Source organism: Narcine bancroftii, chromosome 7 (genome assembly GCF_036971445.1).
Source record: "Narcine bancroftii isolate sNarBan1 chromosome 7, sNarBan1.hap1, whole genome shotgun sequence".
NCBI lineage: Eukaryota > Metazoa > Chordata > Chondrichthyes > Torpediniformes > Narcinidae > Narcine > Narcine bancroftii.
Genome location: NC_091475.1, coordinates 205880538 through 205907132, shown reverse-complemented (window position 1 = coordinate 205907132; position 26595 = coordinate 205880538).

The following is a 26595-nucleotide window of genomic DNA, read 5'->3' as shown; positions in this document are numbered from 1 at the left end:
GTCCAGATAATATCAATAAGTATTAAATAATGAAATGCAAGAGTTGAAAATTCTGTGGTCAGGCCCTTGAATGACTTGATTCACTGATGAAGTGTGGTGTTATTGGACTATTTCTCACAGCTCTCTGGCACTGAGCTCCAGAACAATATTTTCTTGGATTCCACATAGGGTTTATCCACGTCCATGTTAAACAAAGCCAAATGGCACTTGAAAGTTAGGGGATCAAGTCACTTTGTAGACGCAAGGCGAGGCATCGCGGGCGGACGCTTCCACGGGGAAAATGGGAGAGCTCAACCTTTTAGGCGGGGCACTTGACCCCTTGATAGGAGATAGGGGGAGCTGAGGAAGGGAGGCGGAGGGAAACTCAAGAGAAAATTGTTGAGTGGGTTAACGTAAACTGGGGAAGCCGATGCTGATGCCATCTGGTTGGAGACTGCCAAGACTGAATACAAGGTGTTGTTCCCCCTATTTGTTGATGGCTTTGATTTGGTAGTGTATGAGGCCATGTTAGTGTAGCAATGGAGTATGGGATTGGCTGACCACTGTGGAGGGGTGGGGGGTTCCTTGCAGCAGATAGAGTGAAAGTGCTAAATGAAGTGATCTTCCCAACTGCGTCCAGTCTCTGCGATGTAGAGGAGTCCACCGGAGGAGCACTGGATGCAGGAGATGACTCCTGCAGATCCACCAGTAAAATGTTGCTTCACTTAGAAAGACTGATTGGGGCTTGAGTGGTGGTGAATGGGGGGGTGGGGGAGTGTGTGGGTGGAAGTGTGATCACAGGGGTCAGTACCAAGGGGGAGCACTTTTTGCGTATGGCACTTGACCCCAGCATCTGCAAATTTTCTTGTTTAATTTCTACTGCTGAGAATTTTGCAAATGTCAATGAGATCTCTCATTCTTCTGTACTCTACTGAATACAAACTTGGTTGATTTAATCTCTCCTCAGATGTGCCATCCCAAGAATGAATTGAAGGCCATGTTAATCAGTTTTCCGTGAAGAATTCAAATGTCATTTTATATTGATTACACTTTATGTGACAGATGTGCGGTGGAAAGTGTGCTGGTTGGCTGCATCACGGCCTGATATAGGAGCACCAATACATCTGAGTGGAAAGCTCTGCGAAACATATTGGACACAGTCTAATACATAACCGGCAAAACTTTCCCCACCATCACGAAAATCTACATGGAATGCCGCCGTTGGAGAGAAGCAGCGATCATCAAGGATCCACATCACCCAGCACACGCTCTGTTCTCACTGCTTCCATCAGGAAAGAGGTGTAGCGCTTTAGGATTATGTACTCAGCCCACTCCTGTTCATGCTATGGACCCGTGACTGCATCGCCAGATCTAGCTCCAACAGTGTCATCAAATTTGCAGGTGACACAACAGTCGTCGGCCTCCATCAGCCAGCTACGATGAGTTAGTTGCACTACAGAGAAGTGGTGGAAGATCTCCTTAAAGGGTGGGGGAGTAGCAACCTGAGTCTCTAAGTGGACAAATTGAAAGAGATGATCATGGACTTCAGGAGGACCAGGAACGACCACTTCTGCTTCACATCCACAACTCTGCAATAGAGGGAGTGGAGAGCATCAAGTTCCTTGGAGTTCACTTAACTAGTGACCTATCATGGACATTCAACATTTCCCCACTTGTCAGGAAGGTGCAACGGTGACTGCACTTCCTGAGAAGACTGAAGCGGACAAAGTAACCGGCCACCATTATGTCAAACTTCTACAGGAGCTCTGTCGAGAGCATTGTGGCCGGCTGCATCACACTGTGGAATGGATGCTGCCGAGAAATGGATCGTGGATCAATCCACAGGACCATAAGAGTGGAAGAGAAGACCCCTGGAACTTCCTTCCCCCCATCAACATGATCCACCGGGATCATTGTCTGAAGAGGGCATGCAAAATCATTTCCACCCTGAACATAGCATCTTTCAGCTACTCCCGTTGGGAAAGAGATGCAGGAGCATCGGAGCCAGGCTGAGGAACAGCTGCTTCCTATGGGCGGTGAGAACGCTGAATAACCAAAGGAACTGCTCACACTCACCCTCCGAGACTCTCATATGTACAAAACAATATTTATTTTAGATGAAGTACTTGTCCTGCGTATGTATTATTTGTCTGTCTGTGTGTTATATCTGATTGTTTGTCTGCATGTTTTTCAGAGAACGCTGTTTTGGCGGGTTGTACTTGTGCAATCGGATGACAATAAAGCTTTGCTTGAATTCCAGGTCGGGCTGCAGGCAGGGAGAGCCACAGGCAGTCGACGTTTCGGGCCGAAAGCCTTCATCAGGAAATGCAGCTCAGATAATCAGATAACTTGCAAAGAGTCAAGATAAATGCCTTTGCATTAGTTTGACCACTAATCAGTGTTTATTGATAGGTCTACCGTGATGCAGACTGCAGACGTATGGGCCTTCAACATCATTACCATTATCTCCTTGCTCGGCACAATCCCCAATTACAATCATTCCTCAGCGAGCTGGCCTGAGCCATCCTTTTTCTAATCACTGGTCCCTTTCTCAGGCATTGCACATTTTAATCATTATTACATCCTGGATTGAGATCGACTGCAGTTGTTGTTGTTAAGCCATTCAGGATTGGACACCTTAATGCTCCACTCATTTAAGCCCAGCCATCCCTATCAACTAACTGTCTGCTGGAATCTCCCACTCATTCTGAATTTGGAAGCTATGGGTTGACTACAGATGGTCCCTGATTTACGATGGTTCAAATCCGTACTTTCGGGTTTAGCGTTCCGATGTGTCCCCATGCTTGCAATATGTGGCCCGCTACTCTCATGGGATTCTGGGCGATGGCAGCATCGAGTGAGTGTAGAGAACAGCATACTCTCTCACACAACCACTCTATCAGCATTCAACATGGCGCATTCAGCATTAAATTATACAAATGGTAGGTGCAGTATTCTTTATGGTGTTATGATTTTTTTTTTTACTCACCATGCGAGTGCCGGAACAGAACCCCATTGTAAGTTTGTCCGATATCAGCTGCCGTGCTGTCAGAGAGTTATCAGGTTCCTAAAAGGACATGCCCGCTCTGTTTGTGGATCCTGTAGCCAATCTATTCAACTTCCCCATTCCGACACAGACATGTCTGTCCTTACCCTTGTGGCCACTGGAATCGAATTATGCCTAGTTCCTCCATCTTGGCAAACTATTTCTTAGCTAAGCGCAGCTTCTCTGGAGGCAAGCGTCACCCCTTAGCATGGATAGGAGGGCCCTGAGTTCAAATGTGGTGAGTTGCAGTGGAGGCAGAAAACTGTAGAGTAGTAATCCCTGGGAAATCGTCCGACAGCTTGGAGAATTCATCTACTGGTTTTTACCTAATTCTTGAAAGGTCAGAGCGTTTGCCAGAAAAGTCGCTCCATCTATTAACTGACGCCCTTTTAAGTCGACGAGGAATGAATGAGCCCGAAGAAATTCTGCACCCAGCAAATGTTTGGATACTGCTGCTATAATAAATGGCCAAGTGCAGAGATGATTCTCGAACTTGCCATTCATCTTCCTGATGCTAAAGGTCAGAATGTCGGAATTGTTAACTGTTCGTAGTTGCAGGTCTGGGGTAGGATGGCGTGTGTCAAAACCGGCGGGTGGAAATACACTAACTTCTGAACCGTGCCCACCAGAAAATTTCGCTGGGGCAACTACCGCCCCAGGCAGTTGGCCTGGGTGTTTCCCACAAATGGGCAGGATGGAAGGCACTTTACTCCCCAAAACCTGTGGTAATAACACCAAGATGAGATGTTATTGCTGCTGGGTTTTGGGGTCCCCTGGGCTCATAACAGTGCATTTTATGGATTTTTGGCAGCTGATCACGAAAATCACTTTAAAACTTTCCTATCACGTACCATATTTTTTACATCACATATTTTTATGATTTCCTGTCCTATTTTAATTTAACCTCAAGCAGGAAGAACAACGTTTTATTGAAAATTCATTTACACTTGGACTTATTCCCTGCTGATCTTGGTGTCGTCAGTGACGAACACAGTGAAAGGTTTCACCAGGACTTTGCGACCGGGGAAAGCAGTATCAGGGCAACTGGAATCCATCAAAGGTGGCCGACTATTGCTGGACACTTGCACGAGAGTCATTGGAAGCTGAGTACAATGAAAAAATACTTTTAGGTCAGTTGAATTCACGCAATGTGTCAAGATCGTGATGCAAAGTTCAATAAAAATGTTACGAGCCCAGAGGACCCCAAAACCCAGCAGCAATAGATATTCACCAAGACAAATGGTTACTTAAACAAAAGTTGATTTTAATTTTCTTTAAACATGAAACCAGAATCACACTTTCACTATTGACTTACTTAACCCCCTTCTAATTCTAAGTGCACGTGTATGTAATGTGTGCATAAATTCAGAAAAGTTCTTTGGTTCAATCTCACTTCTCATTCCTCCAAGTTCATTAGTTGCAGACAATTCTTAAACTGTGCACAGAATTTATAAAGTTCACCAGGCTTTGATGCTTGAAAGGTAAATGGTTACTGCTCAGGAAGGGTTCTTGTTGGTTTTCAGAGAGAGAATTGTTGTTCCAGGATGTACTTCCAACAGCCACTTCAGTGTCTTGCTGACAAAACCTTCCCCTTCAGGCATCTCCAGATGATAACCTCTTTCTTTCAGGTCAGCACAGAGTTCCTTTTAGTTTTTCTTATTCCAAGTGAAACATTAGACAGCCAGTCCTCTCCTCTTGCATGAACCACGAGGGCCTTAACCGGGCCATATTCCAAGTCGGGGACTTTCCATAAGCTTGCCATCTTGTCCTGTTCCAGTCCCACCTGCTGTCTGCTGGCTGTAACACTGTACAAGTGATCTGTGTGTGTGTGTTTTTCTCTCTCTCTCTCTCTCACTCTCTGAGAAAAAACCTGTTTGACTCTTTTTGCTTGCAAAACCACACATGACCCTTCATATTCTCTTCCAGACAGCAGCGGCTCCAACATGCTCTTTCATCTGTTGCCTTTTGCAATCAACAATCCATTAGTGAAGTCTCTTAAGCACACTTCAAAGCTCTTGCAAAAACTCTGAGGCCCCAATATGCCTAGCATGAGCCGAGCTCCAGTATTTCAAATAAGATCTGTTATAAAGTGTTTTTATGTGACCTACTCTAACAAACCTTTCCCAATTTATCTCCCAAAAACATATCTATATACTATGTTACAAAAGTTCATTTAATGTCTCCCCAACTTCTTATGTGATACAGCAAATCTGAAATTATCTTTGTGTTCAGCTTGAAGTTGTCTGTCATAATCCCCATTTTATTTTCAGGAAGCAAATCTGTTGAAAAGAAATGTTGTCCAGTTAGTTCGATATATGATGCTATCCAGATGAAAACTGCAGTATACTTCTTGTGCACATGCCCATGGCTTTCGCTCCAGTACCCACTCCTATGTGGATCATTCAACTCATTGCTCCTTCTCGGACTTTGTCTGTGGAAATTGTCTGCTGGCTTAGCCAGAATGGCAACTAATTCATGAGAAGAATAGATCTGGTGAACATAGAGAATCTTTTGCCTAGAGTAGGCAAAAGGACATGGGTTTAAGGTGAGGGGGGAGAGATTTAACACGAACTTTAGAATGTAAAGAATAGGAGCAGGAGTTGGCCATCTGCCCCATCAAGCTTGCTCCGCCATTCAATGTGATCATAGCTGATTTGATGATCGGCTCATCTCCACCTACCTGTCTTTTCCCCATATCCCTTAATTCCCCTACCATGTAAAACTCTATCCAATCTTGATTTAAATACATTCTCTGAGGTCGCCTCCACTGCTTCAATGGGCAGCAAATTCCACAGATACACCAGCCTCTGGGAAAGTAGATCCTCCTCAACTCTGTCCAAAATCTACTTCCCTGAATCTTAATGCCATGTCCCCCTAGTTCTGATCTTCGCCATCAATGGGAAGAACTTACCCACCTCTAGCTTATCTGCACCTTTCATAATTTTATACATTTCTATAAGATCCCCATTCATTCTTCGAGATTCCAGTGTGCATAGTTCCAGATGACTCTATCTCCTCTCATGAGCTAAACCCCTCATCTCTTGGGATCAACCTGCACTGCCTCCAAAGCCAGTACGTCCTTCCTCATTAAGGGGAGCAGAACTGGATGCAGTTCTCCAGACGAGGCCTCACCAGGACCTTGTACAGTTTCAGCATGACCTCCCTGCTCCTAAATTCAATCCCTCTAGCAATGAAGAACCTGAGGGGTAATGTTTTTGCACAGAGAGTGGAGGGAGGGTGACTGGAATAAGCTACTGGAAGAGGTGGTTGAGGCAGGTACTGTTAAAATGTTTAGAAAATAAGTGGACAAATACATTTATAGAATTTAGAGGAGTGTGCTCCAAACACAGACAGGTGGGATGAATGTGAGGGGAGGGGGGACATTTTGGTTGGCGTGGGAAACTTGGGCAAAGGGCCTATTCCAAGCTGTATAACGATAATTCAATATTCAACTCACTGGACCTGAATTCTTCACCTCACAGAGGAAGGAGGCTGCAGATCAGAAATACCTTTGCTGGAATGCGAGGCTACGACTAGGGGAACATAGCTGATGCGCTCTATCAATGACTCCAAAGCCGTAGAGTGAGGAACAATAGGGTTTATTACACTTTAGACGTAGCTGGCCCGATTCCAAGCGCTCGACTGAGGACAGGGAGAGGGAGGTTGGCCTCCCACAGGGTCACAAGGGGAGGAGTTACCAGGGGCTGAGTCACCAGTGGGGGACGGGGCCGCTACCCATCGGCAGTTACATATTCGCATCACCACAATATCCTCAAGAGACGTTGGGAGGAGATGTAGATTCAGGACAGAGATGAGGAGGAACTGCTGTTCCCCGAGAGTGACAGTACAACCAGTGAGGGAATGTCGAGACATCGTTGCTGTGCAATCCCAGTCTCAGGCCAAGTCAGGTGAAGAATATTAAACTAAATTTTATCTCTTGAGCAAGCAGCAAAATCCAAGGGTGAGGTAACCTTGAAGAAGCCCCTGCATAGGACAGAGATAACGTGACTGGTGAAGCAATTTAAAATTGGGATTAAGTATAAATGCCAAGCTAATGAAATGTGAATTGGCATCATTCATTTCAGATATAATTACAACATTAAATTCAATCAAATTCTTCTGTAATAATTGGCAAATTAGTTAACACCATTGATATCAAACTAAGGCCTTAAACAGAAAGAGAATTTATAACATTCATTTGACGTGAAGTTTGATGGTGTTTTTCTTGGCGAAGGGGGAATGGTTGTTGGGAGTCTAAACTTCTGGTAGTTTGGGATAAGATATAATGGTGAAGGTGATGTGTGTGCACACGTGTGTGTGCGTGCATGTGTGTGGGGATGTGTGCGTCTGTGCATGTGTATGTTTGTGTGTGTGCGTGTGAGACCACCGGAGACTGTAGGTTTGATGCATTGGGATTATGACTGATGCTGGTTGAGGTTACCATGGATGGGAAGGAATGGGGACCGCAAGAAGGAGACCGTGACATGTCCCTAGACCAGACTGGAGATGGTAAGCTGAATGACGGAAAGGCAGGAGAGTGCTGTGAGGTGGTGCTCCTGACCCTGAGTAGGGCGTGTTGGTGAATCTGGGTGTGACATGTTAGTCACTATAGATGTGAGCCCCTTGCCATGGGCTGCAAAACCAAATTAATGAAAATATGCATGAGAATACAGACACACTCGGATGCACACAAACAGTAATGAATTGACACTCCACACACACACACACACACACACACACACACACACACACACACACACACACACACACACACACACACACACACACACACACACACACACACACACACACACACACACACACACACACACACACACACACACACACACATTCTCCTTCTGGAGAGGTGACCAGATCTGTACACCATTCTCTCAGCTGCATCCAACCAAGATTCAACACATTTCTATGTGGTCATCCAACTTTCAGTGATTGTTTCACCTGCTTTATTTAATTTAATTTCAATGTTTTAATGAGAAAATAATACATTTATAAAGGGCACTTAAAGAATAAAAGTATTACAACTTTTCTGTTCACACTTTTAGTAGTTTGAAATATTTAAAATATTGCCAGGGATTGGTGAAGAGGCTATTAGGGTTGTGCGGGACTTGGCCTCAAGATTTATTGCTGAGGTTCGTCATCCTGAGTGGAACTCTTTACCGAGGGGGAATGGAACTTTAAGTTTCCTCTGGATGCTGGGAACGGTGAGTGCGGCCAAGCGGTGCTCATAAAGGAGGGGGTATGCATGGTATGTGATTGCAAGGTATACTTGGCATCGAAGATAAGATATAGGAACATAAGTCAGCCATCTAGTTCATCAAACTTGCTCTGCCGATCAGTAAAAGCGTGCGGTATCTAACCATGGACACAAATCCACCTACCTGCCTTTTCCCTATACTTTTTAATAACCCTACTCAGCAAAATATATTTAATGAGGCAGTCTCAACTGCTTTCTGGGGAAAAGAATTCTGTAGTGTCAATAGTCCATGGGTTTAGGAAAGAGGGATCGGTGGCACAAGACTCACACCACCCGGTTCACAAACACCTGCTCCCCCTCCACCATCAGTCTCCTCAACAACAAGCTCAATCAGTAACTCACTTAAGGATTTTTACTTTTGCACTTTATTGAAATTTTCTCTCTGTATTCCACATTCCTTTATTTGTTTATATGTGTACATATCTTCTTGAGTACAATTGTTTTGCACTACCAATAAGTGGTAATTCTGCCAGGCCTGCAGGAAATAGAATCTCAAGTTTGTATGTCATGTCATGTAGGTACTCTTGACAATAAATCTGAACTTTGATCTTTGACCTTTAAAGCAGTTCCTCCTATAGGATTCATTTTCCTCCACCTGACCCCATCTCTTTCCCCATCTGCCAATCAACTGCCCATGTCTCTCAACACCACCCATCATTCTTGGCAGCTATCCATCCTTCACCCCTACCTAGTTTATCCCTGCTGGCCCTTGTCCAATCCCTCCTGCTGTGTCCTTATCAAACTGGCTGCCTCTCTACTGGACTCACAGCCTTGAGAAAGGGTTACGACCAGAAACACTGGCAATTCCTTTTCTCTCACTTGACTTGCTGAGTTCCACCAGCAGATGGATTTTTGCTCCAGGTTCCAGCATCTGCGCTCTCATGTGTCTCTGCCATCTCTTGTGTTCCCTCTCTCCCTCTCCCACCCCTCTTCCTCTCCCTCTCCCTCTCTCTCCCTTCCTCTCCTTCTCCCTCTCTCTCTCCTCCCTCTCTTCTCCTTCTACCTCTCTCTCTCTCTCCTCCCTCTCCCTCCTCTCTCTCACTCTCCCTCCCACCTCACTCTCTCTCTCACCTCTGTCCTCCCTGTCCCTCTTTTCCTCTCCCTCTTCCCCTCTTACATCTCTCCCCTTCCCTCCTCCTTCTCACACCCTCTCTCCCCTCTCTCTCTCCCTCCCCCCCTCTCTCTCCCCTCTCTCCCCTTCCCTCCCTCTCCCTGTGGTAAACCACTGAATGTAAATATTTAACTGTCTGGGCACACCCATTCACCAAATGTACCTGTGGCCCCTCCCATAGGCTCCTGAATAAAAGTGACTGTCCCTCATCAGTTCGAGGCAGTCGACTGACAAAGACGTCCCTTCATTCTATTGCAATTAAAAGCCTATCAGTTTTGCTCAACTACAGCCATTTGAGTAACTGATGGTGATCATTCCCTCTTTCTCTCCCCTCTCCTTCTCTCCTCCTCTCCTCCCCTCTATCACTCCCTACCTCTATCCCTCTCTCTTACTCTCACCTCTCTCCCTCTCCTGTGCATTTCTGGTTTTAATAGCTGATTGACTATTTTCTGTCAGAACCTTTTGCATGATATTTGGAGGCAAGCAGCAAGGACCGTTTGGACCCATGGGAACCAGGTGAGACGCAACACATCATGGAGTCCATATGGCACTGAAACAGGCCTTTGGGCTCAATTTATCCCTGTTTGCCACCCACTTGTTCACCACTGCATCTGTGAATATTGATCAGTTTATCCTTTTCACTTATTATCATTTTTTCTCTCTTGATACATTCTGTTAACTTAATTTGCTCGTTAGTGTAGCTTGTGTTGTACCATCAATACAGTAAGACCATTAGACTATAAGACATAAGGGCAGGTCTGCTCTGCATAACCTTTGATGGCATGGCTAATCAAGATCCTATCAATCTCTCCCTTAAATACATTGTACGTGTGTTTAAGACAATAAAACTCTTATCATATCATTAGATTGCCTATCCAGGATAGTCTAATTTGCTTTTTAATTCCCCATCCCATTCCCTTGTTGACATGCCTGTCTATGGTATAATGTAGTGCCAGTCTGAGACCATCTGCAAATTGGAGGAACAACATCTTCTGTTTGGACACCCTCCAACCAGATGGGATCAACATTAACTTCTCTGGTTTCTGTTAAATCCCCCCCCTCCACTCCATCTTCTTTCCCCATCTTCTTTCCCCCAGCACTGCCTCCCCCTCCTTTTTCTTCCCTTTCCCTCTGTCTCCTTTCATAGAGCCAAAATCAATTGTCACCTTTCCTCTGCTCATATCCAATTCACACTTTTTTTGTTTTAACCTGAACTTCCCCACCCCCCCCCCCCCACCCCCCGTCATCCTTTAGTCTTTTTTAAATGCCTTTCTGTTCTTTGCTTATACCTTGAAGAAGGGATCAGGCCCGAAACGTCGATAATATATCTTTACCTCCTATGGACGCAGCAAGACCAGTTGATATTTTCCAGCATTGACCATCTGCTTTCACTCTTGATGTCTAAATGTCCTTTAAACATTGTCCCGGTCTTTACCACCTCTTCAGACAGCTTGTTCCATGCACCTATACTGTACGTGTGACAAAAGCAGCCATCAAATCCCTCTTAAATTGTTTCCTTCTTCTCTTAAACCTCTCATTTTAGACTCTCTTACTTAAGGAAAAAGTTTGTGACTACTTGAGAACAAGAGAAAGAACCTACTCAAACTCTTCCTGTATCAAAACATTCAAATTTCCTCTCCTGGGTTTATGTAGTCCATAAATTTTTTATGCGCACTAAAACGTACCTGTTAAAATTTAATCGTCCCTCGCCTTTAGTTTTTAATAGCCTTTACACTCTTGAGACCAGTCTGCGAAAATTGGAGTAATTGACTACTTTCAACACGTTTGAGCTTAAAGAATCTTGTGTTGCTCGTTTTAATTAAAACATTTAATTAAGGCTGCGAGACTAGATCAAATGAGGTTCTCACTGTCCTGTACACTCACCCAGTTTGTGTTACCTCAACCCTTCAGCATTCACATCTCCAGGGCGTTCAGCAAGTTCACACAGACTTTGAGACTTGATAACTTGTGATATCGCTGCATTTTATGTTACTTTTGGATGGAAGGCATGGAAAAGCAGAATTTTGTTTAAATGGTAAGAAGTTGCTGAACAGAGAAATCTCAAGAGACTCTCTCTCTCTCTCTCACACACACACACACACACACACACACACACACACACACACGCACACACACACACACACATAAATAATTAGCATGCAGATCAATTAGGAAGGTAAATAAAAGGTTTTGATCACTACAGAAGTAGAGTGCAATAGGATGGAGTTCTTTCCACAATTTAACCACTTAACATGGTTGGGCATGCACGGTAAATTGTGGGGCATGGAGGAGTGCTGGGAATCTGAAATCGTGTCATGATGTCAGCAAATAGGATGACTCGTGGATATGACTACCTTTGGAATTACCACCGAAAATGTAGGTTTTCAGCTATACCTGTTCTATAAGATGACCCCCCCCTCACCCCAATTCTGGCACTTACCAGAGATAACTGACCAATGGAGTGATGCTGTCACAAGATTTTAATACCTCCATTACCCTGCAAAGGTTTTAATTTTATTGCCATGTTTTAAAATAAACCACCGTCGGCTCATTTAACAGGCTGTTTGAAGCATGTTACAGAGCCGATGGGAGTCGGACTGGGTGGATGGACCCCACGGGGGAGTGCTGAGACTTCGTTGATAACTGTCAAGATACGCGGAAGATTGGGCTTATTCATTGGCTGTTGCAGTGAACTTTAATGTTTTTCAGAATGCTCTGAAATGGAGGAAATACCCAGACCATGGTTTGTCCAGCTGAATGGGCAATGCCCCTCAATGGGCGCGCAATCCGAGAGGGTTGGAGGTGAGCCAGAAATGGCACGCATGGTTTTTGTAAACATCACATCCGCAACTAAGTTTTGTTTCCTTGCACTATGGCCACTTGAGTGACGACGAGCCGGGTTGTCAGCATGAGGAAGGCGGCAGAGTGCGCCTGGGGCTTGATCGGAACACTTGCGAGGAGGTGACCTGGGATGTCAACACGAGGAAAGTAGTAGTGTGTGCCTGGGGCTTGATTGGGATGCTTGTGTGGAGGTGAGCTGGGTTTTCAACACGAGGAAGATGGTAGAGGACTAGGGCCTGAGCACGAGCCGGAGGAATGGGGATAGTATGTGGAGATGGAGGGGGAAGATGGTAATGGTGTTGAGATTTCACTGTCAAGATTCTAATTTTATACTCAGCTTTTAAGATGATCCCTGATTTTGAGGTGACATTTTTAAGTTTCGAGGATTTTCGCATACACTAGCTTATACAGTGATTCCCTGAAAGTTATGTCACAGGTAGATAGGGCAGTACAGAGAGTTTTTGGCACATTGGCCTTCATAAATCAAAGTGTAAGACATTGGTGAGGCCACATTTAGAGAATTGGTCACTCAACTACAGGAAAGATATCAATAAGATTGAAAGAATGCAGAGAAGATATACAGGGACATTACTGGGGCTCGAGGAACTGAGTTACAGTACAATTTGGGACTTTATGCCCTGGAGCGTCAGAGAATGAGAGGAGATTTGATCTAGGCACACAAAATAATCCAAGCCAGCATTTTTCCATGAGGTTGGGTGAGACAAGCAGTAGATGACAAGGGTTAATGATGAAAGATGAAATGTTTAAGGGGAACATTAGGTGGAACTTCTTCACACAGAGTGGTGTGGAGTGTGGAACTAGATGCCAGCTGAAGTGGTGAGTACAGGGTTAGTTTTGACATTTAAGAACATTTTCGATAGGTGCTCCCTTTCTTCATGTCATGTTGGCAACATCACTGATCGCTGATAGACAATTAGATGTGGTCGCCATTTAAAAGACTAAAGGAAAAAGTAAATTTCTGAAGTTCAGGGAATCTCTGATAAGGAACTTTTGGATGTATCATCTCCACTGGGCTTTAATAAATTTTGGTGCAGCAATGGGCAGTAAAATAACTAACATTGTGGTGGACCTAAAATGGCAACCTCAAGCTTTTTGGAGCCTTGGAGGTCTGTGCCCAAGACGGCGTCACCTGTGCTGGGCAGCATACCATGAGGACTTCCAGACTCTGGGAGATGTTTCCCTTTGATGGGTAAATCGAGGACAAGGGGATCATAGTCTTAAAATTAGAATTTATCCTATTAAAACAGAGAGGAGGAAGAACTTTAGTCAGAGGGTCGTGGATCTGTGGAACTCGCTGCTGCAAAAAGCAATGGAGGCCAGATCACTGGGAGTATTTAAACAGGAAATGGATAAGCAAGTCATTAGTGAGGGTATCAAGGGAAATGGGGAAAAGGCTGGAAATTGGAACCAGGTGTGATCATAGTTCAGCTTAGTGTAGAGTCTCAGAACAAACTCAATGGGCCAAGTGGCCTCTGCTTTTGCTCCTTTATCTTGTGACCTTGCGACCAGTGTAGGGATCCAGAAATGAGGAGAACGCTCGGCCTGTGGAGAAAGAGGGAAGATGACCATAGCAGTGGACCAGTGAAGGGCTGAAGGACTCAACACTGGCCGTGGGCCGCTGGAGGCGGGCTCATGAGGACCAGAATTTGAGAGGCTGCTGAGAGCAGGAAGGGCTCCCGAGAGGCCTCGGGGGCTGAGGCCTTCCTGGTCACATTGGAGATTGCCGGGGGTCTGTGTGGCTACAAAGGGTGCGGGTGCACTGGAGGCGAATCCACGGGCACTCAGTGTCTCTGAAGGAACTCTCATTTTCTTCTCTAACCCATTGTTATAAGCACCAGATAATGGTTATGGCAACTCATTGTTTTTTGCCATACAGAAGGCAAAGGCTGAAGTTTATCATATACATTACATTTTTTATATTACATGACAGTAAAATAAACGTTGAAATCTTGAATCTTGAAGTTAAGCCAAATCACATTCCTTTCCAATGGGTTAAGCAATTCAATGTAGGTGTAAAATTCAGTGCTCAAATTTTGAAAAGGATATTTAATTAAAATTTATTTTTGGAGATACAGCAGGTTAACATGTCTTTCTGGCCTATGAAAGTACAGCAATTAATCCAAAAACCCGTATGTATTTGGAGTGTGGAGGAAACCGGAGCACTCGGAGAAAACCCTCACAGGTCATGGGGAGAACAGACGAATTCCAGACAGGTTATCTTGCTACTTAGGGGGTATTCTTATTCAGCATCTAACACAGCCACAGCGATCTTGGGCACAGACCTCCCTGGTTACAGGATGTGAAAAACAAACACTCGTAACAGGTTGAGTGACAGTTTCCCCAATCTGTAAAGAGATTGCTAGAAGATTCCAATGCATTAAGAGGCACTTCGGCCACAGGTGCCCTATGCAAACCTAGTCCACACCAATCAAATCTCTCCTGACCTCACACCCATAATCCTCTGTTTGTCTTACCTCAACTGCTTAAGAAGAGTTCTGGGAATTGTTTTGGTCTGTCCAGAGTTGATGATGGGGCCTGCATTGAGTCACACAAGATCAAAAGATAAAGGCCATTCGGCTCGTTGATTCTGCTCCGCAGCTCCACCCTGAGCTAAACCGTTCTCACATCGAATTCCAATTTCTGACCTTTTCCCCATATCCCTTAATTACCCTGACTAATTAGATACCTGTCAATCTCCTCCTTAAACTCCCCCAGTGATCTGGGCTCCACAACAAATGCCACAAATCCATGACCCTCTGGCAAAAGAAATTTCTCCTCTTCTCTGTTTTAAATGGGTACCTTCTAATTCTAAGACTGTGCTACCTTGTCCTGAATTCACCCACCAAGGGAAACATCTTATTCACAACTATTCTGTCCAATCCTTTCAGCATTCTAGATGTCCCTATGAGATCCCCTCTCATTCTTCTCTATCCCAATTGATACAGTCCAAGAATCACTAAGTGTTCCTCATATGTTAGCCCTTGCATTCCTAGTAAGGCTTCTCTGCACTTTTTCCAACATCTGTACATCCTTTCTAAGTTAAGGGGCCCAAAACTGCACACAGTATTCCAAATGAGGTCTCACCAGTGTCCCGTTGAGCCTCATCAACAGCTCTTTACACTTAAACACTATTCTTTTTTTTGAATATTTTATTTAATATTTTAAAACCACAATATATTTCAATTATAATGAATTTTATACATAATTTTTATATATAAAATACATGTATATATAAACCTAATCCCTCCCTCCCTCCCCACCATCCCCCTCCCTCTCCACCATCCCCCTCCCTCCCAAGTACCTCCAAGAATAAGAAAGGAGATGATCAAATAGATATATTTCTTTGGCTTGGCTTCGCGGACGAAGATTTATGGAGGGGGTAAAAGTCCACGTCAGCTGCAGGCTCGTTTGTGGCTGACAAGTCCGATGCGGGACAGGCAGACACGGTTGCAGCGGCTGCAGGGGAAAATTGGTTGGTTGGGGTTGGGTGTTGGGTTTTTCCTCCTTTGCCTTTTGTCAGTGAGGTGGGCTCTGCGGTCTTCTTCAAAGGAGGTTGCTGCCCGCCAAACTGTGAGGCGCCAAGATGCACGGTTTGAGGCGATATCAGCCCACTGGCGGTGGTCAATGTGACAGGCACCAAGAGATTTCTTTAGGCAGTCCTTGTACCTTTTCTTTGGTGCACCTCTGTCACGGTGGCCAGTGGAGAGCTCGCCATATAACACGATCTTGGGAAGGCGATGGTCCTCCATTCTGGAGATGTGACCCACCCAGCGCAGCTGGATCTTCAGCAGCGTGGACTCGATGCTGTCGACCTCTGCCATCTCGAGTACCCCAACATCCGGTACCGCACAGATGGCAGTCTCTTCAATCTGAGGCGCCTGCAAGCTCACACCAAGACACAAGAGAAACTTGTCCGTGAACTACTCTTTGCAGACGATGCCGCTTCAGTTCCCCATTCAGAGCCAGCTCTTCAGCGCTTGACGTCCTGCTTTGCGGAAACTGCCAAAATGTTTGGCCTGGAAATCAGCCTGAAGAAAACTGAGGTCCTCCATCAAATAGATATATACATTCAAATCAACTGCCGTGAAACCGAGAACCATCACCAGGATGAGCTACTGAGAACTTATGGGCTCCATATTTTTAAAAAAGTGGTATTTATCACGTAAACTATAAGTTATTTTTTCAAGAGGAATATAAGATCCCATTTTGATATGCCATCTCTGCATCCCCAAATCCATATTAGACTTCCAAGTAATAGCTACACATTTCCTTGAAACAGCTAAGGCTAATCATAAAAATTCAGTTTGATACATAGTTAATCTTTATTTTAAATGAAACTTCTTAATATTTCCCAACAAAAATAACATTGGATCAACAGTTTAACTTTTAATATTTTCTCCAAAAATATTTTAATTTGTGTCCAAAATGGCTAAACCTTAGTACACCGCCAAGTCGAATGAAAAGAAGAACCTATCTCTTTATCACATCTAAAATATAACTCTGAAGATATTAAATTAAATCTTTTTAATTTTTGAGGTGTTGAATATAATTGATGCAAAAAATTATATTGGTATTAATCTATACCTTACAATTTTAGTCATATTATCTTGACATAACATTCTCCAATCATTTTGATCTATTGTTCCAGCTAAATTTTCTCCCCATCCAAATAATAATCTGCCTGATTATTTCCTCTTCCAAAATGTATAACCGTACATTTCTCAACATTGTATCTCATCTGCCATTTCTTTTCCCACTCTCTTAAATTGTCCAAGTCTCTCTGCCACCTTTCGGATTCTTGAACACTTTCTATTCCACCACCCATCTTGGTGTAAATAACAAATCCTAGTGGCCGCCCATTTTGATTCCCCGTTCCGTTCCCTTGCCGACATGTCTGCCCATGTTCCCATGCACTGCCTGTTTGAGACCACAAGAAAATTAGAGGGAGAACAACTCGTCTTCCATCTGGGCACCTTCCAATCGAATTGCATTAACATCGATTTCTCTGGTTTTCTTAACCCTGCCCCCATTCTCCCCCCTGTCTCCTTTCTCTTTCTCTCTCTTCCCTTCTCCCTCATCTCCTTCCACAGAGCCAAAATCAATTCTCACCTTTCTTCTTAATATATCAAATTAACACCTTTTGACTGTTGGCCTGGATTCCTCCCCCTGCCATTCTTCAGTCTTTACTCAGATGCCTTCTTGTTTTATGTTTATACCTTGAAGAAGGACTCAAGGCCAAAACGTCGGTAATATATCTTTACCTCCTATGGACGGTGCAAGACCAGCTGAGTTTCTCCAGCATCTCTGTGCGTTTCTACATTGGGTCAAAGTTATCTGGTCCACCAACATTTAGCTAGAATTTTTGGTGCTTCATCCTTTGACCTCCGGCAGGCCACTCTCCTCCAATGTTTGACACCCATATCCTTCTTCTCTTTGCTTCCTGCCCAGGTTGCGGCTCAGTATATGGTGGTCTGAGTGCAGGACTAAAGGAATGCTGAACTGTTACAGTTCTGTTTAATTTTTAATGAGCCCTCAAGAATCTGCTGCTCTATAGAAGAGAAACCAAGGTCTCCCTGGTGTCCTGAATGATATTCGCCATCCCACCGACATTTCTAAAAAGAAGAGAATCCAATTACTCTAAGTGGGATCTTGCTGTTCATAAATCATCTGCTGCAATTCCCTCCATGGATGTGGCCTGGCCTGCTGACTTTGTCCGGAGGTTTGTTTATTTTTTTTCTCTAGATTCCAGAATCTGCGCTCTTGTGTCTTCCACCTCTTTTCTTCATTCTTGCCTCCTTGAATTGAAACGAATCGACAACACATTTTGTTTCCAACAGGTTCACTTCCTGAAAGAAAATGGGGTATTATGATAGACAACTTCAAGCTGAACACAAAGATAATTTCAGATTTGCTGTATCACGTAGGAAGTTGGAAAAAACATTAAGTTTACTTTTATTGAATTTTGCATTTACAAAATGGCATTGACTCCGAGAGAGTCAATCGCCAATCTCTCCAGTTGACTGCACATGTGGCACAACAAATGTGAGGAGCCCAGGTCACCAATTTTACAACTGAAGTAGAGCTCATAGGCTTTCTTAATAAGTGCAGACATGCTGCATCTTTGAGCCTCAAGCATGTACTCGCCACAAATGCAGCAGAATGTATCACAGCTGTCACGACATTGACCAGACATTTCTACTGTACTGAATCTTACTGAAGATAATAAATGCTTTTGTTAAGTGCACTCACTCTGCTTTCACCAGAAGAACATATGCATCAATATTCATTCACTCAATCAATATCAATGTCTGTATATATACAGCATCTGTATATATGAGCTGCTTTAATCGCCTGCCTGCATCTATCCTGATTAAGCCATGCTAGGCCGAAGACAACATTTGCGTAGTACCTGTGCTGAGTGCATGCCCAGGCATGCTTGGACTGACCAAAACTGCTTGTTTTGTGGGCAATATGCTAGTAGTCTTAAAAATATGACAGGAAAGCACAAACATACTGAATATTTTTAAAAAGGTAACCGATTAAATTAAAAAAAATCATTATACAGCATTGCAACAGGCCAATTCAGCCCTATGAGTCCGTGCTATCCAATTTACGCCCCATCATCCTACACCCCAGTGCATTTTTGAAGGGTGGGAGGAAACCAGAGCCCCTAGAGAAAACCTACACAGATAAGGGGAGAATGTACAGACAGTCCTTACAGACAACACGGGATTCGAACCCAGGTACGGTCCTGATCGCTGGCACTGTAAAGGTGTGTCAAAAACCGCTACGCCAACCACCCCACAGGAAAATTGTAAGATGGTTTACGTGATCAGTGGCCCACAATCCATAAATCCATAAAGTATGCCCCAAAACCTTCAGGAAGCAAAATCTTCATCATGTGAACCCAGATGCAGTGCAAAGCTTTATTCTGCATGCTCTCCTGGCAGGGCAGCCTCTACACGGTGCAGCAGGGAGTGCATTAAAAAAGCAGCCTCTATCCTCAAAGACCCCCACCACTCACGCCAGGCCCTCTTCACTCTGCTACCTTCGAGAAAAATGTACAGGAGCCTAAAGGCGAGCCCTCAGCGGCACAAGGACAGCTTCTTCCCCGCTGCCATCTGATTCAATCAGATTCATCATGCTACAATCAAGCAAAAGTTTAAGGATACAGCATGAGAGGGAAGGTAAACCGAAAGGGCTGGATAGAGTAGACATGGAGCAGGTGTTTCCAGTGCTGGGAGGGTACTTGACCAGAGGGTACAGCCTCAGAATAAAACAACGTCCCTTTAGAACAGAGAGGAGGAGAAATTTCTTCAAAAGGTGGTGAATCTATGGAATTTGTTGCCACAGACTCAGAGGACAAGATATTGGATAGATTTAAAATGATCAGTGAGGGTGTCAAAGGTGATGGGAAGAGGCAGAATAATGAGGTTGAGAAGATCAGGCATGATCAGAATCAGAACTTGTCACGCACATACTATAAATCATATTTAAAAAACAATATTACATTAGAGCTAAAGCGAGAAAGAGAGGAAGTGTCTGTGGTTCAATGTCCATTCAGAAATCTGATGGCGGATGGGAAGAAACTGGGTTGTTCATCTTCGGGCTCCTGTACCTCCTTTCTGATGGCGGCAGAGTGAAGAGGGCATGGCCTAGGGGGTGGGGAGTCCTTGAAGATAGAGGCTGCTTTCTTAAGACTCCCCCTCCTGTAAGTGTCTTCAATGGGAATGAAGACTGGTGCCCGTGATGTCGGGTTAACAACCCCCTGGAGGCTTTTTTTCCTTTCTTAAGACACCGCCTCTGGTAGACGTCCTCGATGGAGTGAAGACTAATGCTTGTGATGGCGCTGGCCGAGTGCACAACTCTCTACAGTGAAGGGGGAGAATCATTTGATTGAAATAGCAGAACAGACCCGATGGGCCGAATGGCCTAATTCTGCTCCTATGTCTAAACATCGCAATCCATTCCTCATCCACTGCATCCAGGGACCGAATTTCTGGGAATGACATTTGCACTGCACCAATAAACTGACATTCTTCCTGAAAATTATTCCTTTCACAACCAAAATATTCTCTCCAGACCAGCACCAACAATTTATACAGCCGATAATTACTTTCCAAATCTACAATGACCTTGCAATGATTCTCAATGCTGTACGATCCATTAGTCATTCATTAATAACCTGATGAAAGGACATTTCCTGAGTGCGTGTTAATAATATTGTGGAAGTCTGAGAACTAATGATCTATTAACGGTTTGAGAAACAAGGTTGCTATTTCTTTAGGGTGGAAAAAAGAGGGATGGTCAACCTCAGAATCAAGATCAGAATCGGAATTTATTGTCATGAACAAATCATGAAACTCGGAGTTTTGTGACAGCATCACAGCCGAAACATTCATGTGATAACCATCTTCCAACATTACTGTATAAAAAAATAACAGTGCATGAAAAATAAGGCAGTGTCTTTGGTTCGTTGATCATTCAAGAATCTGATGGCAGCGGAGAAGAAGCTGTCCTTGTGCCGCTGAGGGCTCGCCTTTAGGCTCCTGTACATTTTTCTCGAAGGTATCAGAGTGAAGAGGGCCTGGCGTGGGTGGTGGGGGTCTTTGAGGATAGAGGCTGCTTTTTTAAGACCCCGCCTCATGTAGATGTCCTCGATGGAGTGAAGTCTGGTGCCTGTGATGTCTCAGGCTGAATTAACAACCATCTGGAGTTTATTCTTGTCTTGAGAGTTGGCACCTCCATACCAGGCAATGATGCAACCAGCCTGTCGAGGTTTAGAGAGTCTTCGGTGACATACTGAATCTCCTCAGACACTTCACAAAGTATAGCCGCTGGCGAGGCCTCTTTGTGATTGCATTAACATGGAGGCTCCAGGACAGATCCTCGGAGATGCTGACACCCAGGAATTTGAAGTTCTTGTTCCTCTCTGAGGACTGGGTTGTGTTCTCCTGACTTCCTCTCAAAGTCCACAATCATCTCCTTTGATTTGCTGATGTTGAGCACAAGGTTGTTGTCATTGCACCACTCAACAACCTGATCTCCCTCCTCCTGTACAGCTTCCTCATTGCCGTTTGTGATTCTGCCGACAACTGTGGTGTCACCGGCAAACTTGTAAATGGGATTGGAATTGTGCCTGGCCACACAGTCATGGGTGTATAACGAGTAAAGCAGTGGGCAAAGCACGCAGCCTTGGGGTGCATCTGTGTCGATAATCAGTGAGGAGGAGACGTTGTTCCCAATTTGTATTGACTGAGTCTTCCAATGTGAAAGTCCAGGATCCAGTTGCAGAGGAGGGTACAGAGGCCCAGAGTTTGTAGCTTCTTAACCAGCACTGAGGGAATAATGATATTGAAGGCCAAGCTGTAGTTGATGAAGAGCAGCCATGTGTAAGAACTGCTGTTTTTGAGGTGATCCAGAGCTGAGTGGAGATCCATTGATATGGCATCTACAGTGGAGCAATTGTGACGATGGGCGAATTGCAGTGGGTCCAGATCTTTGATTAGGTACATGTTAATTCTGGCCATGACCAGCCTCCAAAAGCATCTCATCACAGTAAAAGTTAGTGCCAGCGCTAACCCACCCCCGCCAGTGGCACAACCCCCCACACAACGAACACACACCTCTTTCTTCTCCGCTCCGCCCACCCTTCCTCCTTTTCCTCCTCCTGTCCGCTCTCAACTTATTAAAAGGCTGAAGCCAAATACAAAATGGTGGTCGCCGAAACCCGCTCTCGCAAGATCTCCTCGTTGCCATTTATTTTGATGCATGGAATGTAAAAGGTTGTCCACCCCCCACCCCCGAGCTAACATTTTATTCCTTCATCATGCACTGTGTGGGGTTTTTTTCACCCCCAAATTCTTTCACTGTTATCCTTGCATTTGTTAACATTTTCAAGGAAAATAAGCCAAAATAAGTCACACATGAGGATAAGAAGGTTTAAAATGTTAACCAGGAGAGAGAGAGAGAGAGAGAGAGAGAGAGAGAGAGAGAGAGAGAGAGAGAGAGAGAGAAAGAGAAAGAGAGAGTGAGAGAGAGAGGGGGGGAGAGAGAGAGAGAGAGAGAGAAAGGGGGAGAGAGAGAGAGAGAGGGAGAGAGAGAGAGAGGTAGAGAAAGGGAGAGAGAGAGAGGGAGAGAGAGAGAGAGAGAGAGAGAGAGAAAGGGGAGAGAGAGAGAGAGAAGGAGAGAGAGAGAGGGAGAGAAAGGGAGAGAGAGAGGGAGAGAGAGAGAGAGAGAAAGGGGGAGAGAGAGAGAGAGAAGGAGAGAGAGAGAGAGGGAGAGAAAGGGAGAGAGAGAGAGGGAGAGAGAGAGAGAGAGAGAGAGAAGCCAATTGCATTCCATTCTTGTGTTTTCATTTCAACAAGGCTTGGGCTGATTACGATCCCCTTTACTTGGCAAAGACTGTAAAAGACTATTAACCTTTGGGTAAGGGGCATGACCCTGGTTAGCGAATCCCAAAAGAGTCGTAAAAATACGTGGTGAAAGTTTGTTCAGGAGTTCTGGAAAACCAGAAGCTACAAGGCAGACTCCCTTGCGGTGAGGCAGTGCTTCTTGCTGCAACGAGTTCCCACACCTTTACAAATTGCTTAAAACCTTGTTTTTGCAGCTGTATTCTTGTTTGTCTTCAAGCCAACTTTTAACAAGGAGGGTTAGAAGACTTTTTCTTCCCTCTCCTCCTTCTCAGCAGCCAAAGTGGAATCAGCGACATCACCTCCTCCGTGCTGACCATTAACACAGGCGCAGCCCAAGGCTGCAAGCTTTGTCCCCTGCTCTATTCCCTTCACACACGTGACTGCACGGAGCCAAGCTCAGCTCCGACTCGATCCACAAATTTGCCAATGACACCACCATTAGAACATAGAACATAGAGCAATACAGCATAGTACAGACCCTTCAGCCTTGAAGTTGTGCCGACCCATATATTCCTTCCCAAAAAAGTATTAACCCCTCCCTACTCCATAACCCTCTATTTCTTTTCATACATGTGTCTGTCTAAAAGTCTCTTAAATACCCTCAGCTTCTACCACAATCCCTGGCAAGGAATGCCAGGCACCCTCAACACTCTGTGTAAAAATACATACCCCTGATGTGTCCCCTAAACCTCCCTCCTTTACCTTTGTACATATGTCCTCTGGTGTTGGGCTAAATTACTGGATGCAACATGTCAGAATACAGAATGGAAAGGGAAATTCTGGCTGGGTGGTGGGTGAACAACAACCTTGCACTCAAGGTCACCAAGACCTTTAATTTTAGGAAAAAGTGGCTGAGGGTGATCTGTCCCTCATTGATGGGACGGAGGTGGAGAGAGTTAGAATCTTCAGGTTCCTGGGTCCATATTTCACGAGGACTTCTGGAGTCAGCACATTGAGGCAACTGTGACAAAAGCATCTGTATCGTGTGGAAAGGGTTCGTATTTGGGTACAGCAGGCAAGCGAGTCCAGACATAGTGCGGTGCAACAATACCATATAACCATATGACAATTATGGAATGGAAACAGGCCATCTCAGCCCCTCTAGTCCGCACTGATTTAAGTGACCTTCTCTAGTCCAACCTATCTGCTCCCTCACATCCATGCACTCATCCAACCTTCTCTTAAAAGACAAAATTGACCTTACTGCAACCTCCTCTTCTGGAAGGTCATTCCACTCAGCCACCACTCTCTGATGGAAGAAGCTCCCTCTCATGTTAGTTCTAAACTTTTGGCCCTATCCCTTGACTTATGACCCCTCATTCCAATCTCACCTACCCTCAAGAGGAAGAGACTATTCACATCTACTCTGTTTATCCCCTCATAATTTTAAATACATCTATCAAATCCCCCCTCAACCTTCTACGCTCCAATGTATAAAGACCCAGTCTATTAATCTTTCTTTATATTCTAGATATTGCAATCCAGACAACATTTTAGTAAATCTTCTCTGCACCTTCTCTATCTTATTGATATCCTTCCTATAATTTGGTGACCAGATCTGCACACAGTATTCCAAATTCAACCACAAATCTCTTTGCCAAGTAAGGAGATCGTAATCAGCCCAAGCCTTGTTGAAATGAAAACACAAGAATGGAATGCAATTCAACCAATGCCTTGAACAGTCTCAACATCACTTCCAAACTCCTATATTCGATGCTTTGATTTATAAAGGTCAGCATTCTAAAAGCCTTTTTTTTAACCACTCGATCCACATGAGATTCCACTTTCAAAGAACGATGAACCATTATTCCAAGATCTCTCTGTTCCTCTGCATTCCTCAATTCCCTCCCCTTCACTGTATATTTCCTGTTTAGATTATTCTTCCCAAAATGAAGCATTTCACACTTATCAGTATTAAACTCCATCTGCCATCTTTCAGCCCACTCTTCTAAGCAGTCCAAATCCATCTGCCGTCCCTGAAAACCATCTTCACTATCCACAATTCCCTCTATTTTTGTATCATCTGCATATTTACTAACCCAGTTTACCACTCCATCATTCAAATCATTAATGTTAATGACGAACAACAAGAGACCCAACACCAATCCCTAAGGCACACCGCTCATAACTGGCCTCCATCCTGACAGAAAGTTATCCATCATGACTCTCTGGCTTCTAACTTCTAGCCACTGTTGAACCCATCTGACTATCTCAACATTAATACCTAGCGCCTGAACCTTCCTTACTAACCTTCCACGTGGAACCTTATCGAAAGCCTTACTGAAATCCATATAGACAACATCTACTGCTCTACCTTTATCGACCTTCCTAGTCACCTCCTCAAAAAATTCAACAAGATTTGTCAAACATGACCTTCCCCGCACAAACTCATGTTGGGTGTCCCTGATCAGTCCTTGCCCCTCTAGATACTTATACATATTATCGCTAAGAATACTTTCCATTAGTTTACCCACCACCGACATCAAACTTACTGGCCGATAATTGCTGGGCCTACATAGTACGCAGTAAAAAGTGCTCTGGAGCAATCACAGAGCAAATGTAGTTGATCAGATACAATGACTACACACAGGTTAAGCCAAACAAGTTCAAATACAAGCAGCTTTGTGCATGCATGCACACACACACACACACACACACACACACACACACACACACACACACACACACACAAGCGCACACACACAAGCGCGCGCACACACACACACACACACACCATGCACACACACACACACCACACACACACACACACACACACACACACACATAATAATAATAATAATAATAATAATAACAATTACAGCACGGAAACAGGCCATTAGGCCCTTCTAGTCCGCACCGAACCAAACACCCCTTTCTAATCCCACCTCCCTGCACAATGCCCATAACCCTCCATCTTCCTCTCATCCATATACCTGTCCAACCTTTTCTTAAATAATACAATTGACTCCGCCGCCACTATTTCTCCCGAAGATCATTCCACACAGCTACCACTCTCTGAGTAAAGAAGTTCCCCCTCATGTTACCTCTAAACCTCTGCCCCTTAATTCTTAACTCATGTCCTCTTGTTTTAATCTTTCCTCCTCTTAACGGAAATAGTCTATCCACATCCACTCTGTCTATCCCTTTCATAATCTTAAATACTTCTATCAAATCCCCTCTCAACCTTCTACGCTCCAAAGAATAAAGACCCAATCTGTCCAATCTCTCCCCATACTCCAGATGCTTAAACCCAGGCAACATTCTGGTAAACCTTCTCTGCACTCTCTCCACTCTGTTTATATCCTTCCTATAATTAGGCGACCAGAACTGCACACAGAACTCCAAATTAGGCCGCACCAACGTCTTATACAATCTCAACATCACCTCCCAACTCCTATATTCCATGCAATGATTGATAAAGGCCAGCATACTAAAAGCCTTCTTCACCACCCTATTCACGTGAGTTTCTACCTTCAGGGAACGATGTACCGTCACTCCTAAATCTTTCTGCTCTTCTGTATTCCTCAATGCTCTCCCATTTACCACATATGTCCTATTCTGATTCTTCTTACCAAAATGAAGCACCTCACACTTATCAGCATTAAATTCCATCTGCAATTTTTCAGCCCACTTTTCTAAGCAGCCCAAATCCCTCTGCAATCCTAGAAAACCTTCTTCATTATCCACTATTCCACCTATCTTAGTATCGTCTGCATATTTACTAATCCAATTCACCACCCCATCATCTAGATCATTAATGTATATAACGAACAACAATGGGCCCAATACAGATCCTTGAGGCACACCACTGGTCACCGGCCTCCAACCTGACAGACAATTATCCACTACCACTCTCTGGCCTCTCCCTTTCAGCCAATGTTCAATCCATTTGACTATCTCAAAATTT